Raw genomic sequence first — 26980 nt, forward strand, 5'->3', positions numbered from 1 at the left:
GTACTTGTTAAAGCTTTGTGATTTACACATTGCGTTGGTCTCAGGCGCGTACAATTATGTAATCAATTAGATGCCAGTGTTTTGACCGTGCATGTTGACATGATGTTTTAAATTTATCCTTTTGTCTGAAGAGGGTATTAGTGATAACTAGTTTGTGCAATGAGCACTTCATGAGCAGAAGAGTTCCATTAGAGTTGCAATTAGAGTTGCATTTACTCTCTAACAAAAATATAATAATAACCTAATGTTAATAATAAGAACAAGTGTTCTTCAGCTGTGTTATAAAATGCCAGTGTTATTAGTGAATGTGCCACAATCACACAAACTATCCTATGTCATCAATCACACAAAACGATCAGTGGTATTCAAAAGGTGATCTCTGTATGCAATTTTAAACTTTGTTGTTGAGTTAGAGTTCATGACAGCGGCTGGAAGGGAATTCCAAAGCCGTGACCCAGCGACAACAAAATATCGATTATGTATTGAAGAGTGGTTGACGGGAATAGCAAGGGAAGTGCCAGATCTAGTGTTACAATTATGGAATGAGGATAATAAATGGAATTTAAAGAAATGTATTTGGGTTGATTTTCCTTCAGAGTTTGATAAATCAACATAAGTATGCGAAACTTCCATTGCCTTTCAGGTTTCAGCCAGGAAAGAGCTGTTTAGCTACGGGTTATGTAAACATCATAACTAAAGTTAAAAGGATATAGTGTACATTGTGTTATCCCTTACCATATTGCTAGGATTATCAGACGTAAAACCACATCCATTGAAGTATGTATTTTTGCTCCTCCATTCATTGTACCTGTAAACGAAGAGTTTCTACAGCAGAACTTGTATCTTCAATACCTTACTTGTAGTAACAGCAAGACAGAAACAGGCAAGTATGAATTCAGAACTTACCTTTCTTCAACTACTTACTCACTGGCTAAGAATATTTACCATAATGTATGTACAAGATGTGATACATGGGTGGAAACTGGTGACTTCATAATGTACAGAGCAGAACATAGATATGAGAGGAAGTTGCTACTCTTAAGCTGCAGATAGTTTGGTGACGATCACTAGTAGAGGGAGTTGAGAGACACCATGGTGTTGAGCAGCCACTCTCATCTCTCACCACTGATGACTGTTAGCACCAAAATGTTTGCACTCTGCCAGCAGTATCTTCCTCCATATCCATACCTTATACTCTTACCTTAGCCCATCACCAATTCGCACTCTTATACCTTTATCATTTACATACATTACACTAGTTTTTAGCCAGTTTGGTGACTGGAGTACTGTTCATCTTCAGGTAGCACAATTCATCTGGAAAGAAAAGCAACATTAATAACTCAAGTTCAGAGTTTACAAGATGATATTATTATTCTATCTGAGTCTGGAGAAGATCTGGAGAAATTGCTGAATGGTATGGATGGAGTTTTGGAGAAGGAGTACGAGATGGAAATACATAAGTCCAGAACAAAAGTAATGGAGTGCAGTCGAACAAAGTCAGGCGATGCAGCAAATATTAGATTATGAAATGAAGTCTTAAAGGATAGTACAACACAATCTCATCTCAAAAAATACCACAACAGGATGTAAATGGATCAGAGAAGTAAGAGAGGATCTGAAGGAATTAGGCCTTGCAACAGAACACACCAAAAATAAGATAAAATTGAATACAAAACTCAAGAATACAAACCTCCACTTTACCCTTACGTGAAACACACCAACAACACGCATATTTTCAACCGAGGAAAGGGCACGAAGATCAGAGCGTCTGAAGAAGTACTGGGAGGACCGCAAATCCTGAACAATCCCATCAAAGAGACCTGAACGATGGACTGATGATCCTAAGAGGTCATAAAACAAGAAGAAGAAGAAAAAGAAGAAGGGTATTGTTAATTAGGTATTAAAATAACTAATGATGGCAGAAGTAAGGAGGACATAAAATGCAGACTAACACTAGTGAGGAAGGCCTTTCTTAAGAAAAGAAATTTGCTCACTTTGAACATTGATATAGGAATTAGAAAGACATTTTGGAATGTGGCATTGTATGGAAGTGAAACATGGATGATAATCAGCTCAGAAGGAAAAGAGAAGCTTTATAAATGCGGTGTTACAGAAGAATGCTAAAGGTGAGATGGGTAGATGGAATCACAAATGAAGAGATACTGAGTCAAATTGGTGAGAGGAGAACGATTTGGCAAAATTTGACCACAAGAAGAGACAGAATGATAGGACACATCTTAAGACACCACGACTTGTTCAGTTAGTTTTAATACTGAAAACATTTCTTAGCAAAATGTAAAATTAAGCAATTTCTTCAATTGTGCCGAAAGTTGAAGGACCAAAGGGCCTGGAAAGATTTCAAATTGTGAGTCTATCAAATTAAAAAACAAATTTCAAAAATAACTTCCAGCCTAAATGCAGTTCCAGAAAAACAGCCTAAAATCGATTGTTTCTTGTTTTCTTTTTTATTCAAATCTTAGCCAAATTAAGTTATTTACATAATTTTTTCTGTAATGTGTTCCTTGGTACAATACCCTCTAGCATTTTTTGATTTTTGAAAAATGTTCACACCAAATGTAGTTATAAGGGCTTAAGCGAAACTGCATTGACTCACATTAGCTCACGCAGTGATAGAAAAAGGTAAACTGCTAATCTAATCGACTGGATAACGATGATTAAGGAAAGATTGTAATTTTTAGGAATTAATAAAAAAAAATATTCTCATAATTTATTATATTTTATTCACCTAAAATTCATAGCTCATATCCTTAGGATGATTTTCAACACTGAAGGGCTAGAGCTATGGATTTTCGAGGGAAGTGTAGGCCGTAAAAATGGCAGGGGTAGACCAAGGTATGAATATGATAAACAGACTAGAGTAGTTACGTAGAAATGAAAAGATTAGCACAGGATAGGTTGCTGATGGGGAGCTGCATCAAACAAGTCTATGGACTGATGACTGAACAACAACAACAATGTGATGTTAGTGTAACTGTTTTTTAAATTTAACAATTTTTTTTTTACAATTGGCTTTATGTCGCACTGACACAGATAGGTCTTATGGCAAATGACTACTTGTTTTTAAGAGTGGAAATTTGTGTGTGTTTCAGTTGGCTTCCATACTGGTTGGTAACACTGTGCCCTACAATCTTGGTGACAGAAGCCAATGAAAGATGCAGTGCCGATCGGAGCAGTGGTTCAGGCAGGAAGTTTGTGTCGTTACATGAATTTTTCAGTATGAAGAATGTACCAGCTGCAGAAATTTGTCCAGTTGGTGGAAGACTTCAGTGGAAGTGTGAGTTGTCAGTGTGTAGCAAAATAAAATTCATTTGGAATCTGATGGTGGTGTTGTTTGAAGAGAAAGTACAACTTGGCAATCATCCTCCATTAACACTAATCAGAAGGAAAATGAAGAAAAATGAGGTATCGGTAGAAATGGAAAGGCCACAAAAGGCACGAAAGTGAAAGATTCCCTAGGCTTCGCAAATCTAATATTTATTTATTAGCATGAGCAACACTCTAACGCTCATATATCCAGATCATGTTGTTTAAATAATATGATTTCATGTAAGCCAGGCTGACCTGACCCCAACTTGGCAGGTTTGATCCTGGCTCAGTCCGGTGGTATTTGAAGGTGCTCAAATACGTCAGTTTCATGTCTGTAGATTTACTTGCATGTAAAAGAACTCCTGCAGGACAAACTTCTGGCACTTCGGCGTATCCAAAAACCATAAAAGTATTTACTGGGACGTAAAGAAAATAGCATTATTATTATTATTATTATTATTATTATTATTATTATTATTATTATTATTATTATTATTATTATTTTGATACTGTTGGTTCAGAAGGGAACCGCAAAAGTGATAACAGCTGACTGAGTGTGTGTGGAGTGGCAGACCGACAACACTTCATATGGAAGAGTAGTTTCCTCTCTTTCTGGCTTTTAGAACAGTAATGAAATACTGGCTTAGTGGTCAGGACACCACATTTTTCGAGAGTGGCATTGAAAATCTTGTCTCACGGTTAGATAAATGCCCCAATCGTTATGGAGACTATGTGGGAAAATAAAAGAATATAGTGCATAGTTTGTTTTGTAGAAACTAATATTGTAATCTTCAATTTGGGATGTGCCTCATAGAAATTATTATTACTATAAAAACCAAACCAAACCCAACCCCATGGCGCAACAGCCCCAGAGGGCCATGGCCTATCAAGCGATAACTGGTCAGCCTGAAGGCCTGCAGATTATGAGGTGTCATGTGGTCAGTACGACGAATCCTCCTGGCTGTTATTCTTGGTTTCCAAGACCGGGGCCACCATCTCACCGTCAGATAGCTCCTCAATTGTAATCACGTAGGCTAAGTGGATCTTGAACCAGCCCTCAGCTGCAGGTAAAAATCCCTGACCTGGCCGGGAATCGAACCCAGAACCTCCGAGTAAGAGGCAGGTACGCTACACCTACACCACGGGGCCGGCAATTATTACTATAGTATAACTTATGTTGACACTGTTTGCTACCCATAAGGCTTTGTATATTGAATTATTTAATACCTTGTATTTTATTTGTGCAAAATTGTCTATAAATTCAGGTTTACCATATTTAATACGTTATAAAATACCATTAGTATTATGGCATTACTATAACTTTTAACAATTATCTAATTATTTTATTAGTGTTTATTGAAATATGTTTTCAGTTATGAAGGGACAGGAAAGAGCTAAGACTGAGAGAAAAGCAAGTGTGGTCTTAATTAAGGCACAATCTCAGCATTTGCCTGGAGTATAAATGGGAAACTATGGAAAACCCTCTTAAGGGCTGGAGTTTAAATCACCATCTCCCAAATGCAAGCTAACAGCTAGGTAGCCAGCTCACCCAGTCTACATTGTGATAGTACATATATCACACCCTCGGACTGTATGTAGAAGTTAGAGATATTATTGTCAGTATTTGAATTATTATTATTATTATTATTATTATTATTATTATTATTATTATTATTATTATTATTATTATTTCATTTGTATATTTTGTCATTTATATTTGTAAGCTGGGAGATATCCACATATGTAGGTATGAGTAATTTGTTTTGTACTGGGAAAACATTGCTATCTTGGACTCTGGTAATTTGGATGACTCATGCGGGCATCCCAGTGTCTGATGAGATGTGTTTGTTGATGTTATTGTACTAGGAAAGTTCTATGAGTCATGTTATATACCCCAGCGTTTGTTTATTTCTTGGGACCAAGTATGAGTTCAGGGCATGGTCTTGACGAGAGCATCACTCATGATTTGCTGGCAAGGACCAATCCAGACGTACCATCTGAGAGAAAGGGAGAAGCGGATGTTTATAAAAACTTCGAGATACACTGTATGAGAGAACTACAACAGACACTCGGTACGGACAAGAAGGAGTACTGACACACTGTACGGGAAGGAAGTGGTGATGATACACGGTACTGGAGTGACACGGCTGCAATGGACTGGACTTCAAACGTTCGTGAAGGTAGTCTTGTTATGTTCGTGGAAAGTGGCTGATCGACAGATTGTGGAGTGCTTGCGCATTAAGTATTGTAGCACTTGTGGCGGCCTGGCATTATATGTTGGTAAAAGCTATCTCAGACTTTCCATAATTTATGTTCAGAGTCGACAAGCGTGTGTTACTTAAATGTATAAATCTTTACAACAAGTGTTAAAGTCTGTGAACACAGTATTACGAGGTACAGTATCTGTGTGATGTTAGAAGTGCTGATTACGAGAATTGGCAAGCAGTATTGATACAGAGACAGTGAAGGGTATTTATCTACATATATGTACATTGTTCATTGGACTATCTACAAATGGTTGTTAGTTCTCGCTTTCGTTTTCCCACTGTTTTCATTATTGTTGTTGTAAATATGGAGTCTTTCAGCAATATTTTATGTGTATAATAATTTTGTGTGTTGATGAGATGCTCATGCACAGATTTTGTTAAGAATGTAGTTAGCTATTTTAGAATCAGTGGAGTTATTGATGAACCTAGGTGCAGTTCCTACCTATTTAGTCATTTTCAGGAGGTTAGGTAAGGCCTGCAGCAGATGTACCAGTATGCAGCATTATGTACACGCCCTGGGATATAAAGTTTATCATGCTCTATCAAAATTCGAGGGATCCATTCTGGTGAACTCTGGCGCCCATACTACGGACATTTCGATACATTATTTTGAGTAATATTAATTTATTTCAAGTATTTTATGACGTTTTTGAATATTTTCATTTATGATATATTTTATGATATTTTATTGATTATATTTATTATTATCATCAAAAGGTTATAACATCATATTATGGTGGAGTGGTGAGCATTGTTTTGAGAGGAAGTACAACTGGGCAACCATCCCCTCTTAACACTAATGTGAAGAAAACGTGCAAGAAATTTGACATTTCAAAGAATGAATGTATTGGTGAAAGAACAAGATGGGCTATGAAAGCTATGAACATGATGGACAGTCTAGGCCTTGCAAACTTGAGCTCAGAAGAGAACAAGAATTTACGTAGGGGGATTGGATGGGAAAGATGAAAGTCAGAGGTCTGAAACAATGCCGGACTCAGCAAGGGGTCCCATGGCCACCTGAACCCACTCTCCTGTGTTAATAGCCCCTTTAAGTTGCCTTTTATGATGGCCAAGATATATGGTGGATGTATTCTACTGAAGTTCCTCCATTCTTGTGTACAAAAACAAAAATGGATAAAATATGGGATGTGAATATCCAACAACAGATTGGATTGGAAGGAAGCTTGCTGGAAACCCTAGAACTGAAGAGATTGCAATGATATGGTCACACAAAAAAGGATGGATCCCCATAGGACTCCTCAAGCATACTTTGACTGCAATGTTCCTGGAAAGAGACCAAGAGGAAGACCTTGTGATGTTTGAGAGAAGCAGAATTTTCAAGGAGCCTTAAAATCAGAGATGTAACTGGCATCGCAAATATGAACAACATCTGTGGATGGATGTGACAAACTGGAGGAGGCTCGTACACAATCGCACCCGGCTTGCTGGAGGGAAGAAATGATGGTGATGATGATGATTCTACTGCCTCCATCTATCTACTTGGAAGATTACAGTGTATGAAGATAGGGAGGTTGTCCTTGTCTCCTCTTTCTATTGCTCACTCTTCTGATACTGTCATTGTCTTTATCCTATTTTATGTTTCTATTCATTTTCCCATCCTTTTATATATGAGCGGCTCATTGCCAGAGGTGACAGTGCCATCGTGGGTCATTATGACATTTTCAATGTAACGAGTACTGTAGAAAATATCATATTCTAGCTGTGCCACTTATGACTAACAGTCTTATTGTTTCTGTAATGTGCGGCCACCAGTGAGCAAGTCTGGCACAAGAAAGACGACTGATGTGTGAACCATTCATGACTAAGTGCTGAGATGGGGATAATATTATATGAAAACTCATCGGTATCCAACTTGTCTACTGCTAGTGACGATGATAGGACATATCAGACAGAAGAAAATACCTCTACTGATGATTCAGGCATGGCCGATGTCTTTACACCAGGAAACTGATTTACTGTAATTGAAACAGCCAAGAAAGAATAAACCTCATTTCCACGTCAGTAGCATGTTCTATTCCCACAAACAACTCCAGAATGAGATCACTAACAGGAAAACATCTATTTCAGGACAAAAAGTACAATGGTTTCATATTTGACACATTGTTCTCCATAAAGACAGTCCACTTAACTTCACAGCTTTCTACAACTTTCAAGAACTTGTTCCAGTGACCGTTGATCTGAGTAAGAGAATAGTTTGTTGCCCAAGTGGAATTAAGGGCCCAACCCCAATCTTGTATCTGCAAGGGCACAGGATAATGACTGCAAAAAGTACTGACCTATTGGAGCTGTTGAAGTATATTCCTCCCATTCATCATCAGTTTTACAGAAATCTGGCAACAGTGGAGGCAACAGCAGATCAGGATGAAGAGGGCATATTATAGTTTAATTATCCAAAAGAAGGCATAATTTGTAGAATTTGTAGTACTAATACTCATACTAGCATAAGAGTATGTTTGGAATACTTTTCATTGTGAAAGAGGATACTTTTCTCATTGTCCAGGTGCTTCAATAAATGATTTTGGAAGCTGCTATAATTTTAAATCCCTTTTTGATTTTCTCCTTTATTTACTCAAAATGTGGCAGATGGTGCTTAGTCACCTCTGGCACTGGGCCCTCCATATAACCTTATTTCTTCTTCCCCTTCAGTTTTTGTTTACAGCTTTCTTCTGGCTCAGTTTCCAAGCACCTTCATCATTACCTATCTTACCACAAGTCCTTTCTTCTTCTTCCTATATTTCTTCTATCTATCCTCTTCTCTTCTCTATTCTTGAATCCACTATATCCATCCACTTCTTTTGACGCCTCTTTTCTATTGATTTCTCTGTAAATACTTTCTTCAGAACTCGGTCTTCACCTCTGTCATTTCTATTTGCTTGTTTCAATCCTGTTCTGCAGTTTTGAAGCTCCAATCTTTTCATTTTGTGATGTGTGTTGTGGGAGTTTATATATTTGATCTAGTTCAAGTCAATTTTGGATCATTTAAAATTGTATTAAATTTTATCGTTGAAATTTATGAAACCCTCTGTACTGCACATGCTGATTTTTCTGGGACTTGCACAAGATACAAGCTTTGAGGTGTTTCATAACAAGCGTCCAAATAAATATTTAAATTTGATTGATTTAAATAAATTGAAAGGTAACTCCTGTGCAGTAATTGGCCATTAATTTTGTAGGGCCGCTTCTGGTTGCACCATCTAGCGCGGGCTACCTTTGGGAAGCGCGTCGCAGGGAGTCTGAATTCTGTCTTTGGCATCATGTAGAATGGACGTGTTTGTCCAGGAGATATGTGCTCTATTGGAGATCTTGCCTTCTCTAGGGGTAAACAAATCTTAAATTTCCTAATGTAACTTAATTGTATTTTATTTCACATTTTAATTTGTCACAGGAGTTTATCCAATGATCTTCCTATCAGAAATCAATTGTAATTTATTATGGTGTAAGGACGCCTTGTACTCATCTTCACGTTGCCACAAGGCAAGCCTTTTCCAACAGTATTGTAACTTATTTTATTTTTTCATTAAGCTTGATCTCAGTAATTCTGATTCACTTTAAAATATTTTCCTATGACCTGTATTTTACTTTGGTGAAGGTGGTCACTTCAGATTAAAGTATTTTATATGAAAACTGGTACCAGCAAGATTGAAAGACTGCAACTTAATTATATCAGAGTTTGTTTTCCTATTTTGTGTTTACGTTACTGATAGTGTTCCTAATTTTATTTCCTTGAATGTTTTTAAGAGAAATAAGTATTTATACTGAAACGTGTTTCCAACTACTTTTGGAATGGAAACACTGGTTAATAGAGCAAATGCCTGAAAAGCCTTACATGTGATATGTTTTTGACATTTTGACATGCTCTATTGGTGAAAAATATCTAATTCCCTCCATGGGAATTTAGAATTTTCCATTCAGAATTGCTAGGCGGGCAATAATTCCATTGTGGAGATTTATCTCCCGTATGCAGTTATCAGACTCTGCCTCTTATAAGGGCTTCTGATAAGTTCACCTGCATACACCCCAGCATCAGTGGGTAGGGTCTGACACATCCCACTCTGATGAGTCTAGTGTCAGCCCTAAGACGAAATGCTGGTTAATAGAGCAAACGCCTGAAAAGCCTTACATCTGATATCTTTTTGACATTTTGACATGCTCTATTGGTGGAAAAATATCTAATTCCCTCCATGGGAACTTAGAATTTTCCATTCGGAATTGCTAGGCGAGCAATAATTCCATTGTGGAGATTTATCTCCCGTATGCAGTTATCAGACTCTGCCTCTTATAAGGGCTTCTGATAAGTTCATCTGCATACACCCCAGCATCAGTGGGTAGGGTCTGACACATCCCACTCTGATGAGTCTAGTGTCAGACCTAAGACAAAATGCTGGTTAATAGAGCAAACACCTGAAAAGCCTTATCTCTGATATGTTTTTTTATACTTTTGGAAAAGTAAAACCAAGAATAATTGGTTCAAAGAAGTCCAAGATGATTTAGATGAGTTAGGCTTGACAATGCAGCAAACTGAAGACCGAAAAGAGAAGAGGATCCTGAGAAACAGAGACTTGAGTCTTAAACTAAAAACTTTTACATGCAAACAGTACACCATAACTGATGAAGAAAGGGCAGCCAGGTTGGAAAGAATGAAGAAGTTCTGGGAGCAGAAGAAGAAACATAGCGAAATTTGTAGCTAATACTCTTAATACTTAAATGTGTATGGATTGATTAAATTGCTCCAATGTGGGCATAAAATAATTTTTAAAAAAGTATTTGCTATAAGTAGGTATTATCTAAATTATTCTGTGGTCAAAGTTTTGCCCACAAAAGTTCTTTGATCCACAACCTCGTAGAGTTTGATCTGCTGTCCACATCCTCTCGTTAGTTTCCGTGTGTTTTACCTTGTTTAATTTTTTGGTATGGTTTTAATGATTTTACATTTTATTTACATATTCCAAATGTGTTTTTCTTTTATAATTGTTTTTTTTTTTTTTTTGCTAGGGGCTTTACGTCGCACCGACACAGATAGGTCTTATGGCGACGATGGGGTAGGAATGGCCTAGGAGTTGGAAGGAAGCGGCCGTGGTGTTAATTAAGGTACAGCCCCAGCATTTGCCTGGTGTGAAAATGGGAAACCACGGAAAACCATTTTCAGGGCTGCCGATAGTGGGATTCGAACCTACTATCTCCCGGATGCAAGCTCACAGCCGCGCGCCTCTACGCGCACGGCCAACTCGCCCGGTTTATAATTGTTTAATTAAGCCCCAAGCGCTGCTACACATTTCTTATTCTACTTTCCTTGTCTTCTCTTTGATATTCCTAAGGAATTTCTCCTCAGCCGTCTGAACTCTACTTTTGTCAAATTTTGTCCATGAGCCTGTCACATTTGTTATTTCAGCACATAAGTCAAATACAGAACTTCTTGCTTCCACAGTACATCCCTCACACTCTGGTAGAAGCCATTGGCTTGTTGTATCTTATTTTTAAATCCTATTTATTATATTATACAGTAAAATACCATACAGACAGAAAGATGTGATAATTTTTTTCAGCTACTGCAACATGTCCTGACAATCTTAACAGAAGCTCAAACTAGTCCATTAAACAATAAACAATCTCTTACCTTGATCTTTATACATCACCCAGGTGTAGGATTCATATCTTGAAGTATTCTTCAGCCTTGACAGAACAAGAGGTTACATCATATTTTCTTCACTCGTTTTCTCTCAGAATAAAGGAGTAAAATCTCACGTAAATACTTTCTTTCATATTACCTTCCTTTGCGAGATCATCCACGAGAAATATGCAATCATTGTAGAGCCTATATTCTTCTTCTTCTTTATGAATGGTTTGCTTAGGACCACGCAAAATCAACACTTTCTAGCCTTCCTGTTGGCCCAGTATTTGTTCATGCACAACGATTGGATCTGTTTTCGATGCTCTGACTATGTATGTTGTGTAGTCTTCTCTTCTTCCTCGAAACCCCGTGTGTGAGTGATATTCCTGGTTTCATTCCAGTCAAGTAGGTTTGGTGATCCTAATGCCTTCAGGTCTTTTTCTGTAAGCTTGTACCAATTCGGTCTAGTAGCCTTATTCCTTATGAATGTATGTATTTTGTGCGTTAGTCTGTTCGGGTCCATTCTTTCTAAGTGTCCCCTGAATTGAATTCTTTGCATTCGCATTGTGTCTGTGATTTTGGGATTTTTAATATATTTCTGTGTTAGGTTTTGGATAATGTACACCATCTTTGGTTCTTGGCTCAAGGATTTTTCTCATTATTTTACGTTCTTTCACTTCTGTTTGGTGCTTTAGTGTTTTGTGTTGGAGATTGAGTATCTCTAAAACATAGAGTGCTTCAGGTTTGATTACAGTTGTATAATGTCAGATTTTGCAGTTCCAGGAGAGGCTCTTTTTGTTGTATATATTTTTTGTTAACTGAAAAGCAATCTCCATTTTCTGCAGTCACAATTCAATAGTTTGCTGTAATCCATTCACCTAAATACTTAATTTGTTTACTCTAAAGATCTTATTATTGCCAATTAGAAGTTCATTTGATGCAATTTTGAGGTCGGTCATAAATTTTGTTTTTTCAAACGAAATTTGTAATCCAATCTTCACTGCTTGTTCTTTTAGTAGTTCAAGTAGTTTTTGTAATTTTATTTATGAATACCATAATTATCCTGCAACAAAATTTACAAAGATCAGTTGCATTTAACAGCATATTTAATGTATGGCAGTGAGTGAAGAAACACATCCTAGCATAAGAAATGTTGTACTTACTGTCTCTTGGGTTCTTCATCACAGCGTGATCTAACAATCAAACTGAATCTAAACGTGCAAGTCACTTTCCTGCAAGTGAATAAGAAAATATCAATGCAAACATATCATGGTATCAATTTTACAACTGTTTCAGTTGTTGCTGATAACACTGGTTGCCTCTTAAAATACAAAATCAACCACCACCATCATCAACAATTTCAATCACATACCAATTATTTCCATTTTACACCTATTCATAAGGATCTATCCTGTAGTTACAATAAGTACTTATAAATACAATGAATACCATCATCAATCTATAATAATAATAATAATAATAATAATAATAATAATAATAATAATAATAATAATAATAATAATAATAATAATAATAATAATAATAATAATAATAATAATAATAATAATAATAATAATAATAATAATAATAATAATAATAATAATAATAATAATAATAATTAATAATAATAATAATAATAATAATAATAATAATCTGCTTAAAACACATGTTACCAAGAATACATATAATATGTGTTTCTCAATAGCAACCAAATTGAAACACTACAAAACAGTCACCCACCTACAAATTAATTACATATGCATGTGAAACATTATTCAAAACAACAAACACAGTTGCAATAGATAGAGCACTCAAGTTAGAAAGGAGAATGGTGAGAACCTGTTTAAACGGAGTCTGGAGACTAGCTTCCAATGAAACAATTTATAAAGAAATAGTACCTGTGACAAGCACAATGAAAAAGAAACTAATATCATTCTTAGGGCATCTAATACAGTCACCGGAAAACAGAATCAGTAGAAAATAGAAAAAATTTGGAAGAGTAAGAATAATATTAGATGGATCACAGGATTTAAAGAAGACTTGAGAGAGTTACATATTACAATAGAAGATTTAAAATACAAAACAAATACACTCAGGATAATGAAAGATAAACACACTAGAGTACAGACGAAAGGCAACAAGCGGAGAATAGGAAGAATGATTCCAGAAACAGAAAGAAAATTATGTTCAGAAAGGATGAAATGGTAGTGGGCTGAAAAAAAAAGAACAAAACCTCCATAAACCTGAGTAGTCCTATATTGGCTAAAAATTAAAATAAATTATATCATTTATGATTCATTTTTAATGAGGGAGGGTGGAAAATCTTTTCTGAGAGACTTGTGAAGGGTTCGCACTCCACAAGCATTTGGGATTGTTTCCCACTAAAAACCACACACCCTTTTCCTATGATGTACATCTCCAGCCCAGAACTGCTCTCTCATTAATTCAGGGTGGCATTATGTTTTTACCTTCTCAGGCTTTTTTCTTTCTTCGTTTCTCCTTTACTGACGTTCATGAGCATCCAAATCACTCTTTTTCTCTTGTAGGATAATTTCTGCATACACAGCTATCTGATCTCAACATTCCTCATTCTGTAACATCACTAGGACAATAGATTCTGGTGTCAGTTCTCCTTGCTCAACTTCTAAACACCTTCATCGTGTAGACCAATGCTCATGTACAAAAACGGTGTGAGTGCATCATCAGCATCCTTACAATAAGCACATAATGGATTGCTCGCTCTGCCTACTCTATGTAGAAATTTTTGAAAGTATCGATGGCCTGTCAAGAGCTGTGTAAGGTAATAAGTAACTTCACCATGTGTTCATGCTACCCAATTCACTAAACATGGTATCAGCCGCTTAGCCCATTTCCCTTGTGGATCTTCCTCCCATCTTTGTTGCCATCTTTCCATTCGTTTGCCATAAGCCAGCTTTTTGGCACGTCTCTCCTTGAGTATGCCAGGCTTTCTGTCCCTCTAAGGCAAATAAGTCAGTCGGTGGTACTGCTGCTACCATAAGGATTACAGGTTTGGATACTGTATGATATGCACTTGTAATTCTTAAAGCTGATCTCCAAATGATAATAATAATAATGATAATAATAATAATTTGAAAGGCTTAATAGTCTATAACAGGGGTTTTCGAAGATGCCGTTGTCCCAGAATTTTGTCGCGCAGGAGTTCTTTTACGTGCCAATAAATCTACCGACACGAGGCTGACGTATTTGAGCACCTTCGGAACTATCTAACATCGAACCCGCCAAGCTGGCTTCAGAAGGCCAGTGCCTCAACCATCTGAACCACTCAGCCCGGCTCCAAATTTCACTCTTATATGCTATTGTAAAATAATGTTTTACCTAATTAAAATTATCAAACCTTTATTTCATTTGAATTGTGCATATTATTGTGTAATGGTACTGCTGTAGGCCTACTATATGCAGAATTTTACGAACATTGGCCTATTATTCAAGTGCTGCCTGCGAACATGACTAAGGTTTCCAGTATGGCCCTCGAGCCCTTACAAATTGGAAACCCCTGGTCTATAATGAGGATGTATGAGAATTACCTCAAATTGAAAAGAAAAAAAATAAATAAATAGTAGCTATTGAGTTTCCCCATCCAGTGGAATGATGTTAAAAAGAGAATGAAAGAATTTAACTCACCTCATCTCTGAAGTCATCATAGCCCGAGAAAAGACAATTCTACCCTTCATGCACTTTTATTAGTCACTTTTCAGGGCTTTAGCATTGAATGCATATCACTTCTTAGGGTACACCATGAAGTTAAATGTTCACCAGCAGTAATAATGTCTTCTACCTGAAAAGGAAAATACTGAACTCAAAGTTCTCCTCATTTGAAAACAAATAAAAATTGAAAAAATGAAATTTGAAAGATATAAAATGAAAAAAAGGAAGTAAACAAATACTAGTGTAGCAGGATACTAATACTGTATTTATTCACGTCATGGACACCACTGCATAATGGATGCACCCCAGTCTTTCCCATAAAAGTTTTGGGAAAGAAATTCCCCACTTAAGATACATATCATTTTCAACAAAAAAATTCTTAGTAATATTAAAAATCTTAAAATTTGATGATATGCAGTATGCAATAAAACTAGTAGAAGAATTGGGATTCATGAAAGGAGAGCCCATCTATTTGAAGACAGAAATATATGAAGGTGTGGAGATTGTCCATTTCCCTCTGTGTTTTGATTTTCTATTTCTCCCTCTCACCATAATGAATTATCCTTGTGTTTTCCTGGTTATGTGTTCCTTTTGATGTTCATATCTTCCCATATACACTGGTGAAAAAACATTTCCAAACACCAAGAAAGGGTTGTGCTAAATTAACAAACATTGGTAAGTGTGTTCATAAATCTGAAAGTAGATGTTGATTCAAATTTTCTGCAAATCGCTTTAGCGTGGTACTAGTAGCAGCCCCATGATGTTGCATATCAAGTTTGCTTAGTTACCTGTGAGATTGGACGGAGTGTCTGTGAGTAGGTCAAGAATGCCTTTACAACGACGAAGAGGCAAGTATCATCAGCTCACTGCGGTTGAACGAGGCCACATAACAGGGTTACATGAAGGTGAATTTTCCTTCCGCCCTATTGCAGTATGACTTGGCAGGAATGTCTCCTCTGTGTATGCATGCTGGTGGCAGTGGTCACGAGAAGGTACGCTCGCAAGAAGACTGGGCTCCAGACGTCCCCGTGGCACCACCGAGAGGGAGGACCGCCGTATTCGGGGTATGGCTGTGGCATAGCGGACTACGTCTGCAACAGCAATTCGAGCAGCAGTTGGCACTACTGTGATGCAATGAACTGTTCGAAACTGGTTACTTGAAGGACAGCTCCGAGCCAGACACCCTGCGGCATGCATTCCACTTACCCCAAACCCCCACCATCTGCAACTTCAGTGGTGTCAAGCGAGAGCTTATTGGAGGATGGAGTGGAGGTCTGTTGTGTTTTCTGATGAAAGCTACTTCTGCCTTAGTGCCAGTGATGGATGTGTGTTGGTTAGAAGGAAGCCAAGTGAGCGCCTGAATTCCAACTGTCTCTGGCGTCAATACATTGGACCTAATTATAAGCTATAAATTCCAACCTTCTCAATGACATCATTACCACTACGGTGGAAGCCGAGTTAGCCATTAGTAGATATGCCAGTAGATTAACAAGAAGAAATGAGATTTGAAGCAGTGGCGGTTTCTGGTATAGCGCAATGGAGCAATGAACCTCCAGTTTATATCAAATTATATTCAACTACTTAATATTCATAACTCCCTTGTCAATCTCGAAGCTCTTGCTTAGCCCATCTATCCGTAATATACTCGTTCTGGCTTCAATTCATGTGAACTGCGCACGTTCCGTGGCTGGATACTTGTCTGGAATGAACCCCCTTCGAAGGCGCTCTCCCCGTCCGTACCTGGGCGAAGGGAGTGGCGAGGTGCGGGGGGACATCGGCCGGCACGTAGACAAGACCAGGATATCGCAGAAACAGATATCCTTGGTTTACGCATGCGCAATATGCCACTCTCTCTAGTCGTGTTGTCGGGGGTGTTGGGGCAAGGTAGACTGACCTTGTGTTGGGGTATGTGCCTGCCATCTGCTGCCCTTACAGGAATTCAACTACGTAGCAGAAAATAGTGCACATAATTAGCGCTAGTGTTGAAGAGCATCATTACTGCCAGCAGCCACATTAAACTGCCAAATTCCAATTGATGTATTTCCCCAAATTTTGCCTTCTTTGGAATAATTACTTTTTGGAGAGAAAATTAACTTAAAAATCACCGATGCAAAGAGTAGCGGGAATGTAATACCAAAGAAAACGCTAATTGCCTAGCCACAGGAGTTCTTAAAATTAAGTTACCAACATTGCGAACATACATCCCTAAAGTTTATTCTGTTTTTCAAGTGTGATGCTAGTGTTTACAACAGTGTGCAATAGTTATCATAATTCGTAATATTATTGTACGCTGTGCAAGCGTGTGAGTGTTTTTCTGCACTGTTGTGCCGTTCAGAAACTTGATTTTTAGGACATAAAGAAGTCGCAATATTTTCTCCGTGTGTATTTTTGTGCACTGTAGTTGCGTTCATAATTTTTGTTCCCGGGAAAGGTAAGGAGCTACATAATGAGTTTGAACAGTGATGTGATACTTAAGAAGACAAACTTTTATTTCTCTCTCTCTCTCCCTCTCTCTCCTGAGCGTAAACTTAAGATTAAGATTAAGGACCGGACGCCCAATGCCTGATCTTGATATAACGAGGCATCCTAAAAGTAAAAGTAATGAAATCGTGCGTAAATTCAGAATGGATTTATACCGTATAAAAGAATCGAGTGGATCTGTGGGTGCGAAATTACTGATATGTTGATTTGTTTTCCTTTTTTATGATTCATGAGTGATGAAAGCGAAGGTACTTGGACCAAAGTCGGAGTGGTAGATATAGGATATCTGTCCAAAAAATAATAATAAAGAAACACAGAAGTTCTAAATCTCATATGCTTGCCCAGTTACAATTCGATCTCCTGGGAAGACACGATAACCGTCAGTAATTTGACTGTGCTTACAGGCAGTCTGTGGAAAGAGACAACGACCAAGTACGGAAAATTTGTTATGTGCTGTGTAAAGTATGTGGCGCGTTTGAGATGGCATTGCGCGGGCATGACGATACAAGTGAATCATCGAATCCTGGCATATTTCGAGGCCTCGTCAATTTTAATTCTGAAATTGACGTTGCTTTAAGAGACCGTCTGTCCAAAGCTACTGTTTTCAAAGGCACCTCGAAAGACATTCAGAATGATTTGCTTTCGTGCATGTATGAAATCTGAGTCGTGAGAAAACAAAATCACCACAGCGCACTTCGTTTCGGTAATCGCAGATGAGACCACCGATATATCAACTAGAGCACAATTTGTTATCATTCTTCCCAACGGTAAGCCAGTTGAAAGATTCTGGGGTTTCCTCTATCCTCTAGTCATGATGCTAAGACAATAGCAGAGTGTTTAAAATTTTCTTTGAGCGAAGTTTTGGATAATAGAGATAAGTTGATTTCATAAGGTTACGATGGAGCAAATGTAATGATTGGTCACCATTCAGAGTGCAAGTTCTCATCAGGGAAGATTTTAGGCATGCACATTATGTGCACTGTTATGCCCATTCTCTGAACTTAGTCATGGCACAGGAGACAGGGGGGAGAGGAGATATTGAGGGGGGGGATATTTCCTTCTGTTGAACCCCCAGTGACAAAAGTCACGCGCCGCCACTGATTTGAAGCTAAAAAGAAACTGAAAAACATATTCAACTCTATATCTAACAGAAACTCTTCCATCCCAATAATCACTTCCAATAATAATAATATATGTCAAACTAAACTCCCAATACAAAAATAAATATTAGATTTTAAGAAGAAAAACACTGACAATGATCTTATCTAAACAAAAGTCGATAAAGGCAACTCCACTGTGATTATGAATAAGTCAGATTACATAGAAAAAACTAAACAATTATTCACAGACAGCTCATTTTCTGTAATCAAAAGAGACCCTTCACTAAAATTTCAGCATTAGCTTAAACAATCACTAAAAAATGCATCATGTCTATTAACAGACAAAGAAAACTAAATCATGTTACTATTTAACCCAACTATTCTCTCCATTCCTTCGATATTGTTAACATGTACCCAAGCATTCCGATTTCAAAAATTAATATGAATCCAGGTCTGCCAACTGCCAAAGCACTTCCCAAAATGCATAAAACTGATATTGCTATCCGACCTATCATTAATTACAGACCCAGTCCTTTATATAAAATTTCATAGTTCATCCAACATTTCCTCAAAAGAAATTACCATTTTTTTATCTGGGAATTCCATTAAGAACACTAATGAATTGGTTGAAAAACTAAATCATGTTACTATTCAACCCAGCTGTTCTCGCCATTCCTTTGATATTGTTAACATGTACCCAAGCATCCTGATTTCAAAAATATGTCCCATTATTCACAACAATTTAAATAAACACGGTGGCCTGAGCCCACTAGAAATTCAAGATTTCATCTCTATCCTAAAAATGGTTTTGAATAAAAATTATTTCACATTTGACAATACCATTTATCATCAAAATGAGTTAGCTATGGCATTGACAGCATCAGGCATACTAGCTGAAATCTATCTGGATTATTTAGAACATACCAAAATTAATAATAACAACATCTTTAGTAATATTATTTTTTGGACAAGATATGTGGATGACACTCTTGTGATCATGATTGAAAGTGCAACTGATGCCATCACCACTCTATCCAATCTTAATCACATTGACCCACATATCAAGTTACACTAGAATCAAACAATGATAAAAAACTCAATTATTTAGATCTAATGATCATCAGACAACCTGGTTCATTGAGCTACAAGATTTTTAGAAACCAACACAAACCGCTAACACAATCCATCAAGATTCCATACACTCACATGCCCATAAATGTGCAGCATACCATAGTATGGTACACCATGCTTTTAGCATCCCACTGTCTAAACAAGAACTTAACACATTCACTGTGTATTAGCAGGACATATCTGCCAACCTGAATAAAATATTTGTGAAGAACTCTTGAAAGTTGTAATTATCAAAGTTTTGTACATTGGTAGGACGAGTTCTATCGAACTCGTGGACTTATCCCACTCACGCGCCTGGTGCGTGACCCACACGGTGGTTGAACTTGAGAAGTAATACTAGTCACCAGACGGATCACGGATCACGGATCACGCGTCACGCGCGTTGGTAGATTACTGTGCATTATTTACCGTGGATAGCAAACAAATGCATAAAGTATGTTACAGACATAAATACACTGACTGACAGAGCAAATGCAACACCAAGAAGGAGTGGCCAGAACTTTATGCCAATTGCAGGGTAGACTGACGTCACTGAGGTATGCTCATGATGTGAAATGCGCCGCTGTGCTGCGCACGTAGCGAACGATAAATGGGACACGGCGTTGGCGAATGGCCCACTTCGTACCGTGATTTCTCAGCCGACAGCCATTGTAGAACGTGTTGTTGTGTGCCACAGAACACGTGTATAGCTAAGAATGCCAGGCCGCCGTCAACGGAGGCATTTCCAGCAGACAGACGACTTTACGAGGGGTATGGTGATCGGGCTGAGAAGGGCAGGTTGGTCGCTTCGTCAAATCGCAGCCGATACCCATAGGGATGTGTTCACGGTGCAGCGCCTGTGGCGAAGATGGTTGGCGCAGGGACATGTGGCACGTGCGAGGGGTCCAGGCGCAGCCCGAGTGACGTCAGCAAGCGAGGATAGGCGCATCCGCCGCCAAGCGGTGGCAGCCCCGCACGCCACGTCAACCGCCATTCTTCAGCATGTGCAAGACACCCTGGCTGTTCCAATATCGACCAGAACAATTTCCCGTCGATTGGTTGAAGGAGGCCTGCACTCCCGGCGTCCGCTCAGAAGACTACCATTGACTCCACAGCATAGACGTGCACGCCTGGCATGGTGCTGGGCTAGAGCGACTTGGATGAGGGAATGGCGGAACGTCGTGTTCTCCGATGAGTCACGCTTCTGTTCTGTCAGTGATAGTCACCGCAGACGAGTGTGGCGTCGGCGTGGAGAAAGGTCAAATCCGGCAGTAACTGTGGAGCGCCCTACCGCTAGACAACGCGGCATCATGGTTTGGGGCGCTCTTGTGTATGATTCCACGTCACCTCTAGTGCGTATTCAAGGCATGTTAAATGCCCACCGCTACGTGCAGCATGTGCTGTGGCCGGTGGCACACCCGTACCTTCAGGGGCTGCCCAATGCTCTGTTTCAGCAGGATAATGCCCGCCCACACACTGCTCGCATCTCCCAACAGGCTCTACGAGGTGTACAGATGCTTCCGTGGCCAGCGTACTCTCCAGATCTCTCACCAATCGAACACGTGTGGGATCTCATTGGACGCCGTTTGCAAACTCTGCCCCAGCCTCGTACGGACGACCAACTGTGGCAAATGGTTGACAGAGAATGGAGAACCATCCCTCAGGACACCATCCGCACTCTTATTGACTCTGTACCTCGACGTGTTTCTGCATGCATCGCCGTTCGCGGTGGTCCTACATCCTACTGAGTCGATGCCGTGCGCATTGTGTAACCTGCATATCGGTTTGAAATAAACATCAATTATTCGTCCGTGCCGTCTCTGTTTTTTCCCCAACTTTCATCCCTTTCGAACCACTCCTTCTTGGTGTTGCATTTGCTCTGTCAGTCAGTGTATATTCATATTTACACTTCTCTATTACAGAATTTGACAAACAAAAATGAAATACTTTCGCTAAATGTGTAGGTCCCGTGATGTTGAAGGAACCACATTGTCGGCCATCAGAAAAATATATAAATAAAATGATAACATAAGCATCATGATGCAGTCAAAAATGATTATTGCACGTCCTTTCAAGTTACTTATAAATGTGGTGAGGAGTAAATAACAATTAGAAGTTCTTTCGTGTTATACACATATATGATGCAAGAATAAACACAATTACAAGTTCAGTACTTTTACTGAACATATTGCAGTAGTGGAATTTATTTATTTCAAAAGCGGAATCACTCGTAATTCTCTTGAAGTAATAATAAACAGAAAATTCAGTGCCTTAGCTCGCATTAAAGTGGTCTTGCTGCTCAAAGATCCCATAAATGAATGACGACGTATGACGACAACTGTGGAGAGGAAATATGCGGGAAATGGAATACGCATGCGCAAATATGGCTACGGATGAATCTGCTAGTAGACTGGACTTAAACAATGTGCGGGATGACAATTAGAGCCTTTCTTGCCATGCGGGAAACCTGTGATTCACATCTCCTAGCAACCGTCCCATGACGTGCTAGGCGCGTGCTCCGCACCTGCTTATAAAGTAGCGTCATGCGCCTAGCGTGTGATCTGCATTGAACGTGTTAAAAATGAATTAAACACCATTCACAGTATAACTACATTTAATGGCTGCAACAGCTCCTTTATAGAAAAAATCATTAATAAAAATAAACACCAACCTTCAACCACCTTAACAAAAGGAAAAACTCACAACAATATTTTATCTACTTTTATATTTAATAATAAACAAGTCTACCAAATCACAAACATATTTAAAATGCATGATGTCACAATAGCCTACAAAACTTGTAACAGAAACACAGATATTTTACACAATACCAGTTCTAATCATAGCAATAAGTTCACCAAGTTAGGTGTTTATAGACTCAATTGTAATAATTGTAACTCATTTTATGTCAGTCAAACAGGTAGGAGCTGCCATACAAGATACTTAGAGCATGTTAGAGCATGAAATATAACAGATTTTTGGCCATGGGAGAGCACATGAGTGATACTAACCGTAAGTTCACTAATATCAACCGAGACATGAAAATTCTCAAAGTTGTACAAAAAGACCCCCTGCTCAATATTATGGAAAATTGTTATATCCATCTGGAACAGTTTTTCAGTATTAACTTCAATCTAAACACCAAATTGAAGAACTCGAAAAAATAGCAGCAAAAGTCAGACTACAAATCTCATTTGAAAAAAATGGAAATGATGCCATCCTTCAAAGTTGAAACACCAACTATCACACTGAATAATACCAAACAAATTAAGACTGTAATTAAATTCAAGTATTTTGGGGAGATTATTACTTGGAACTTAAATGAGCAAGTATCGGTAGAAAATAGAATAACTAAATTGAAACAAGCACAACATATCACCTGTCCAACCTACAAGAAAGAAATCTCTCTCGATAAATGCAAGATTCAAACACTACCGTTATTAAACCTGAAGCAACCTATGCTAGTGAAACACTATTCAATTTGAACACAAAATCAACAACAGATAAATTACAAACGACAGAAAGAAGAATCCTTAGAAACAATCATAAACAAAAAACACCAAGTAGATGGACAATGGCTGTTATTACCTAATGAAGTTGTATACCAGGAAACTGAGTCAATAATAGACACAATGCAGAAAAGGAAGGTTGCATTATCCTGCCACATATCAAGACTACCAGAAACGAGGGTATTGAAAGATATTTTCAACTACTTTTGGAAAAGTAAAACCAAGAATAATTGGTTCAAAGAAGTCCAAGATGATTTAGATGAGTCAGGCTTGACAATGCAGAAAAAATTGAAGATCAAGAAGAGAAGAGGATCCCGAGAAACAAAGACTTGAGACTTAAACTAAAAACTTTTACACGCAAACAGTACACCATAACTGACGAAGAAAGGGCAGTCAGGTTGGAAAGAATGAAGAAGTTCTGGGAGTAGAAGAAACATAAGCCAAATTTGTAGCTAATACTCTTAAGACTTAAATGTATATGGATTTATTAAAGTGCTCCAATGTGGACGTAAAATAATTTTAAAAAAATGAAATTTCAGAGAAATCAAACATTTTATTTGACCTTTAAATTCCTATCTTTAGTAATCATGTCTCAGATAAAAATAATTCTTTCTTTTATAATCTGTTTAAATTCCCCTTTCAGCAGCAGTCTATCTTTCTTCATCCTTCAGCCCCATCTTAAACACCCCTTCTCTCCTTCTCCCCTCCCACACCCTCCCCTTCCCATCCCTTTTTTACCCCCTCCTCTCCTTATCTACTCCTTTGTTTACATGGCCTACCTGCTTCCTCCAGCAAGTCAGTGCTTGTTGTACATCAGACATTAGAGCTGAATCTCATAAATAATTTTTCTCCTTTTTAATTTATTTTCTGTATGTTTATTCATTCCTAATTCTGGCTATCATTTCCAGATTTACTTCTTTGCCTGAGGTCCTAAGGCAAAGACATCATATTATGACAAGAAGTTCATAACCATAATTTTTGTTATTATATGTATTTTAATGTTATAATTATTCCTGCAACATTGTCTTTGTCTGGTATACATTTGTTTTAGTTATCTGACAATCTGTTTAATTTTATTTGGCTGAAGATGGCCACTAAATGGCTGAAACTAGTCTCAAGACTGATGAAATATCATTTACTTGATATATTGTATTGAAAAGGTCAATTTATTTCTTATGCTTACACTTGAACCACACCTGGAGTTCTGGTATGGGGAGAGCAATTTCTTATGACAGCAGGAGCATTCTCGTAGTTATCCCATGCACCCTGACTGCAGATGTGTACGTCCATTTGGTGATTCGACCTGTTGTACCAGAATTCATGAACAGAATTCCCGGGGATGTTTTCCAATAGGATAATGCATGCTCCCATGGTGCTATTGTAACCCAACGTGCTTTACAGAGTGTCGACATATTGCCTTGGCCTGCTCAATGCCCCAATCTGTCCCCAATCGAGCACGTATGGGACATTATTGGACGACAACTCCAATGTCATGCACAACCGGCATTAACCATCTCTGTATTGACCAATCAAGTGCAACAAGCATGGAACTCCATCCCACAAGCTGACATCCCCGGGAATTCTGTTCATGAATTCTGGTACAACAGGTCGAATCACCAGAAGGACGTACCCATCTGCAGTCAGGGTGCATGGGATAATCACGAGAATGCTCCTGCTGTCATAAGAAATGCATGCATGTTTGCATGCTTGCATTTAACAGTCAGGCAATTACACCGGTTATTAATGGTTATTAATAGACCAGCATGATGCAATTGCGACGGCTTTTCTCGCGCGGATATTAACCTGTAGTCTTTTTTTTTTTTTGCTATGGGCTTTACGTCGCACCGACACAGATAGGTCTTATGGCGACGATGGGATAGGAAAGGCCTAGGAGTTGGAAGGAAGCGGCCGTGGCCTTAATTAAGGTACAGCCCCAGCATTTGCCTGGTGTGAAAATGGGAAACCACGGAAAACCATCTTCAGGGCTGCCGATAGTGGGATTCGAACCTACTATCTCCCGGATGCAAGCTCACAGCCGCGCGCCTCTACGCGCACGGCCAACTCGCCCGGTAACCTGTAGTCTTGTACATTTAATAAATTAGATATGTTACCTCGACAAATATATTGCCAAAATTTCCATATTCTACATTCCTTATTTCATGGTGTTTGTATGTTTTATTCTGCTAATGTAAATTGATTTGCACTTGTTATTCAGTAGATGAATAATAATGAAGAAGCAATGCTAAAACAAATTGTGGAATAGCAAATGAAATGAAAGGGAGGCCAAAGATGAAGGAAAAGAAGACATACTACTACTTTAACTAATGATAATCTCAAGAGAGTTTGTGGAATGCCAGAATATTTCCACCCCAGTAAATTTTCAAGCACTCTCAAATTCTGACTAATGTATTTGGTTTTAATTCCATAATACTGAGTACCAAATTTAGGCACCTAACACATTCACTTCAAACTCTCTCCATGGGTATTCAATCATGCAGCCCAGTGATTTTTCAGCACAACTTGAATTCCAACCACACATTTCAGAGACCTAGGGACTTGGCCTTGGCCAACCAAGTGACTGCTGCTCAATCCGAAGGCCTGCAGATTAGGAAGAGTCATGTGGTCAGCACGACAAATCCTCTCGGTCATTATTCTTGGCTTTCTAGACCGGGGCTGCCATCTCACCGTCAGATAGCTCCTCAATTCTAATCGCATAGGCTGAGTGGACATCGAACCAGTCCCAAGATCCAGATAAAAAATCCCTGACCTAGCCAGGAGTTGAACCCGGGGCCTCCGGGTAAGAGGCAGGTATGCTACCCCTACACCACAGGGCCGGCAGACCTCAGGACTGGCAAGTGTTATTTAGATCACACATCTCACAATGCGGGAAATTACCCCAAACCTGAGTAAATATTCATCTACCCGCTATCTACCAGCAAACTGATGTCTGTGTCATCTAAAGCACAGTTGAACGTTAAAAAAAAAAAAAAGCTGGCATGAATTGTTATCCGACTAAGGTTGAATATGGTATTTACACACGTGAAAACTAATCCGGCCACGGTCGGATATGGGAGTGAATGTGTTAATGGCTACTGGCTAAATGAAACATGTGAGGATTGTCACGACATTCACATCTCTCTATCTTCATTTGGAACAAATCTGTCTTTTTACACTACCTATAAATTGTTGAGATTACTGTAAAAAATAAACTTTTTAAGTACAAAGCTTCTGAACAGGTGCAGATTGTGTATCTTACCTTCCCTGCAGTCGAAATCCCCAAATCTTCATTGAGGTTGTCGTATCATGCTGGATCTCCAGAATGCTGTCCACGTGGTTACCACTGGTCATCTTCATCCTGGAAGAGAACTGTAGCCTCTGGATGAGTGACGAACATGTCTACATTGGGAATGACAGTGTACAGTAAGATGTGGAGAGTGTTTTTGACCTTGTCACCTTTTCTATTGCTCCTTCTTCTAACATGACCTGTCATTGTAGTTATTCTACAAACACTTTCCACACTACTCACTTTAGTCATACTTGGTAGGAGCATACTGGATTTTTTTTTGTGTGCGGCTATATTCAGTTTTTTACTGAAAGATTTTAAAATCAATCACAAACATGTGCTTCCATTTATATTGATGAATCATCTTTCCTATTTCCTATTTATCTTTAAATATAATAATAGGAACCTTATGAAAATTATTTTTAATGAAGTATATTTAAAAAACTTTCAATACTGCTTTCATAGGAAAATTGATAACACAAATGAGAAATAGGAAAATATAAGCTATATTATATGGTTAGAATATTATCATTGGCATCAATAGCATCAGAAAAATTCAAGTACAGTGCCATTCCTAGCTTAAAATT

At 38.3% G+C, this 26980-nt stretch overlaps 1 long non-coding RNA gene across 2 annotated transcripts in view; it reads right to left on the reverse strand.

Moving 5' to 3' along the window:
• Positions 1-733: 733 nt before the first annotated feature.
• LOC136885742 (uncharacterized) overlaps positions 734-26980 on the reverse strand; it is a 59369-nt gene continuing 33122 nt past the window's right edge. The window contains exons 10-15 of one of the 2 annotated variants that reach the window (XR_011019006.1): positions 26367-26476; positions 14887-15040; positions 12387-12455; positions 11381-12286; positions 11230-11285; positions 734-1314 (exon numbers count right to left, since the gene is read on the reverse strand). This is a non-coding gene — a long non-coding RNA (uncharacterized lncRNA). Of the gene's footprint in view, positions 1315-11229; positions 12287-12386; positions 12456-14886; positions 15041-26366; positions 26477-26980 lie in introns of both variants that reach the window. The other variant, XR_010861603.2, reaches the window with a different exon arrangement.

The sequence above is a fragment of the Anabrus simplex genome, chromosome 14 (genome assembly GCF_040414725.1).
Source record: "Anabrus simplex isolate iqAnaSimp1 chromosome 14, ASM4041472v1, whole genome shotgun sequence".
NCBI lineage: Eukaryota > Metazoa > Arthropoda > Insecta > Orthoptera > Tettigoniidae > Anabrus > Anabrus simplex.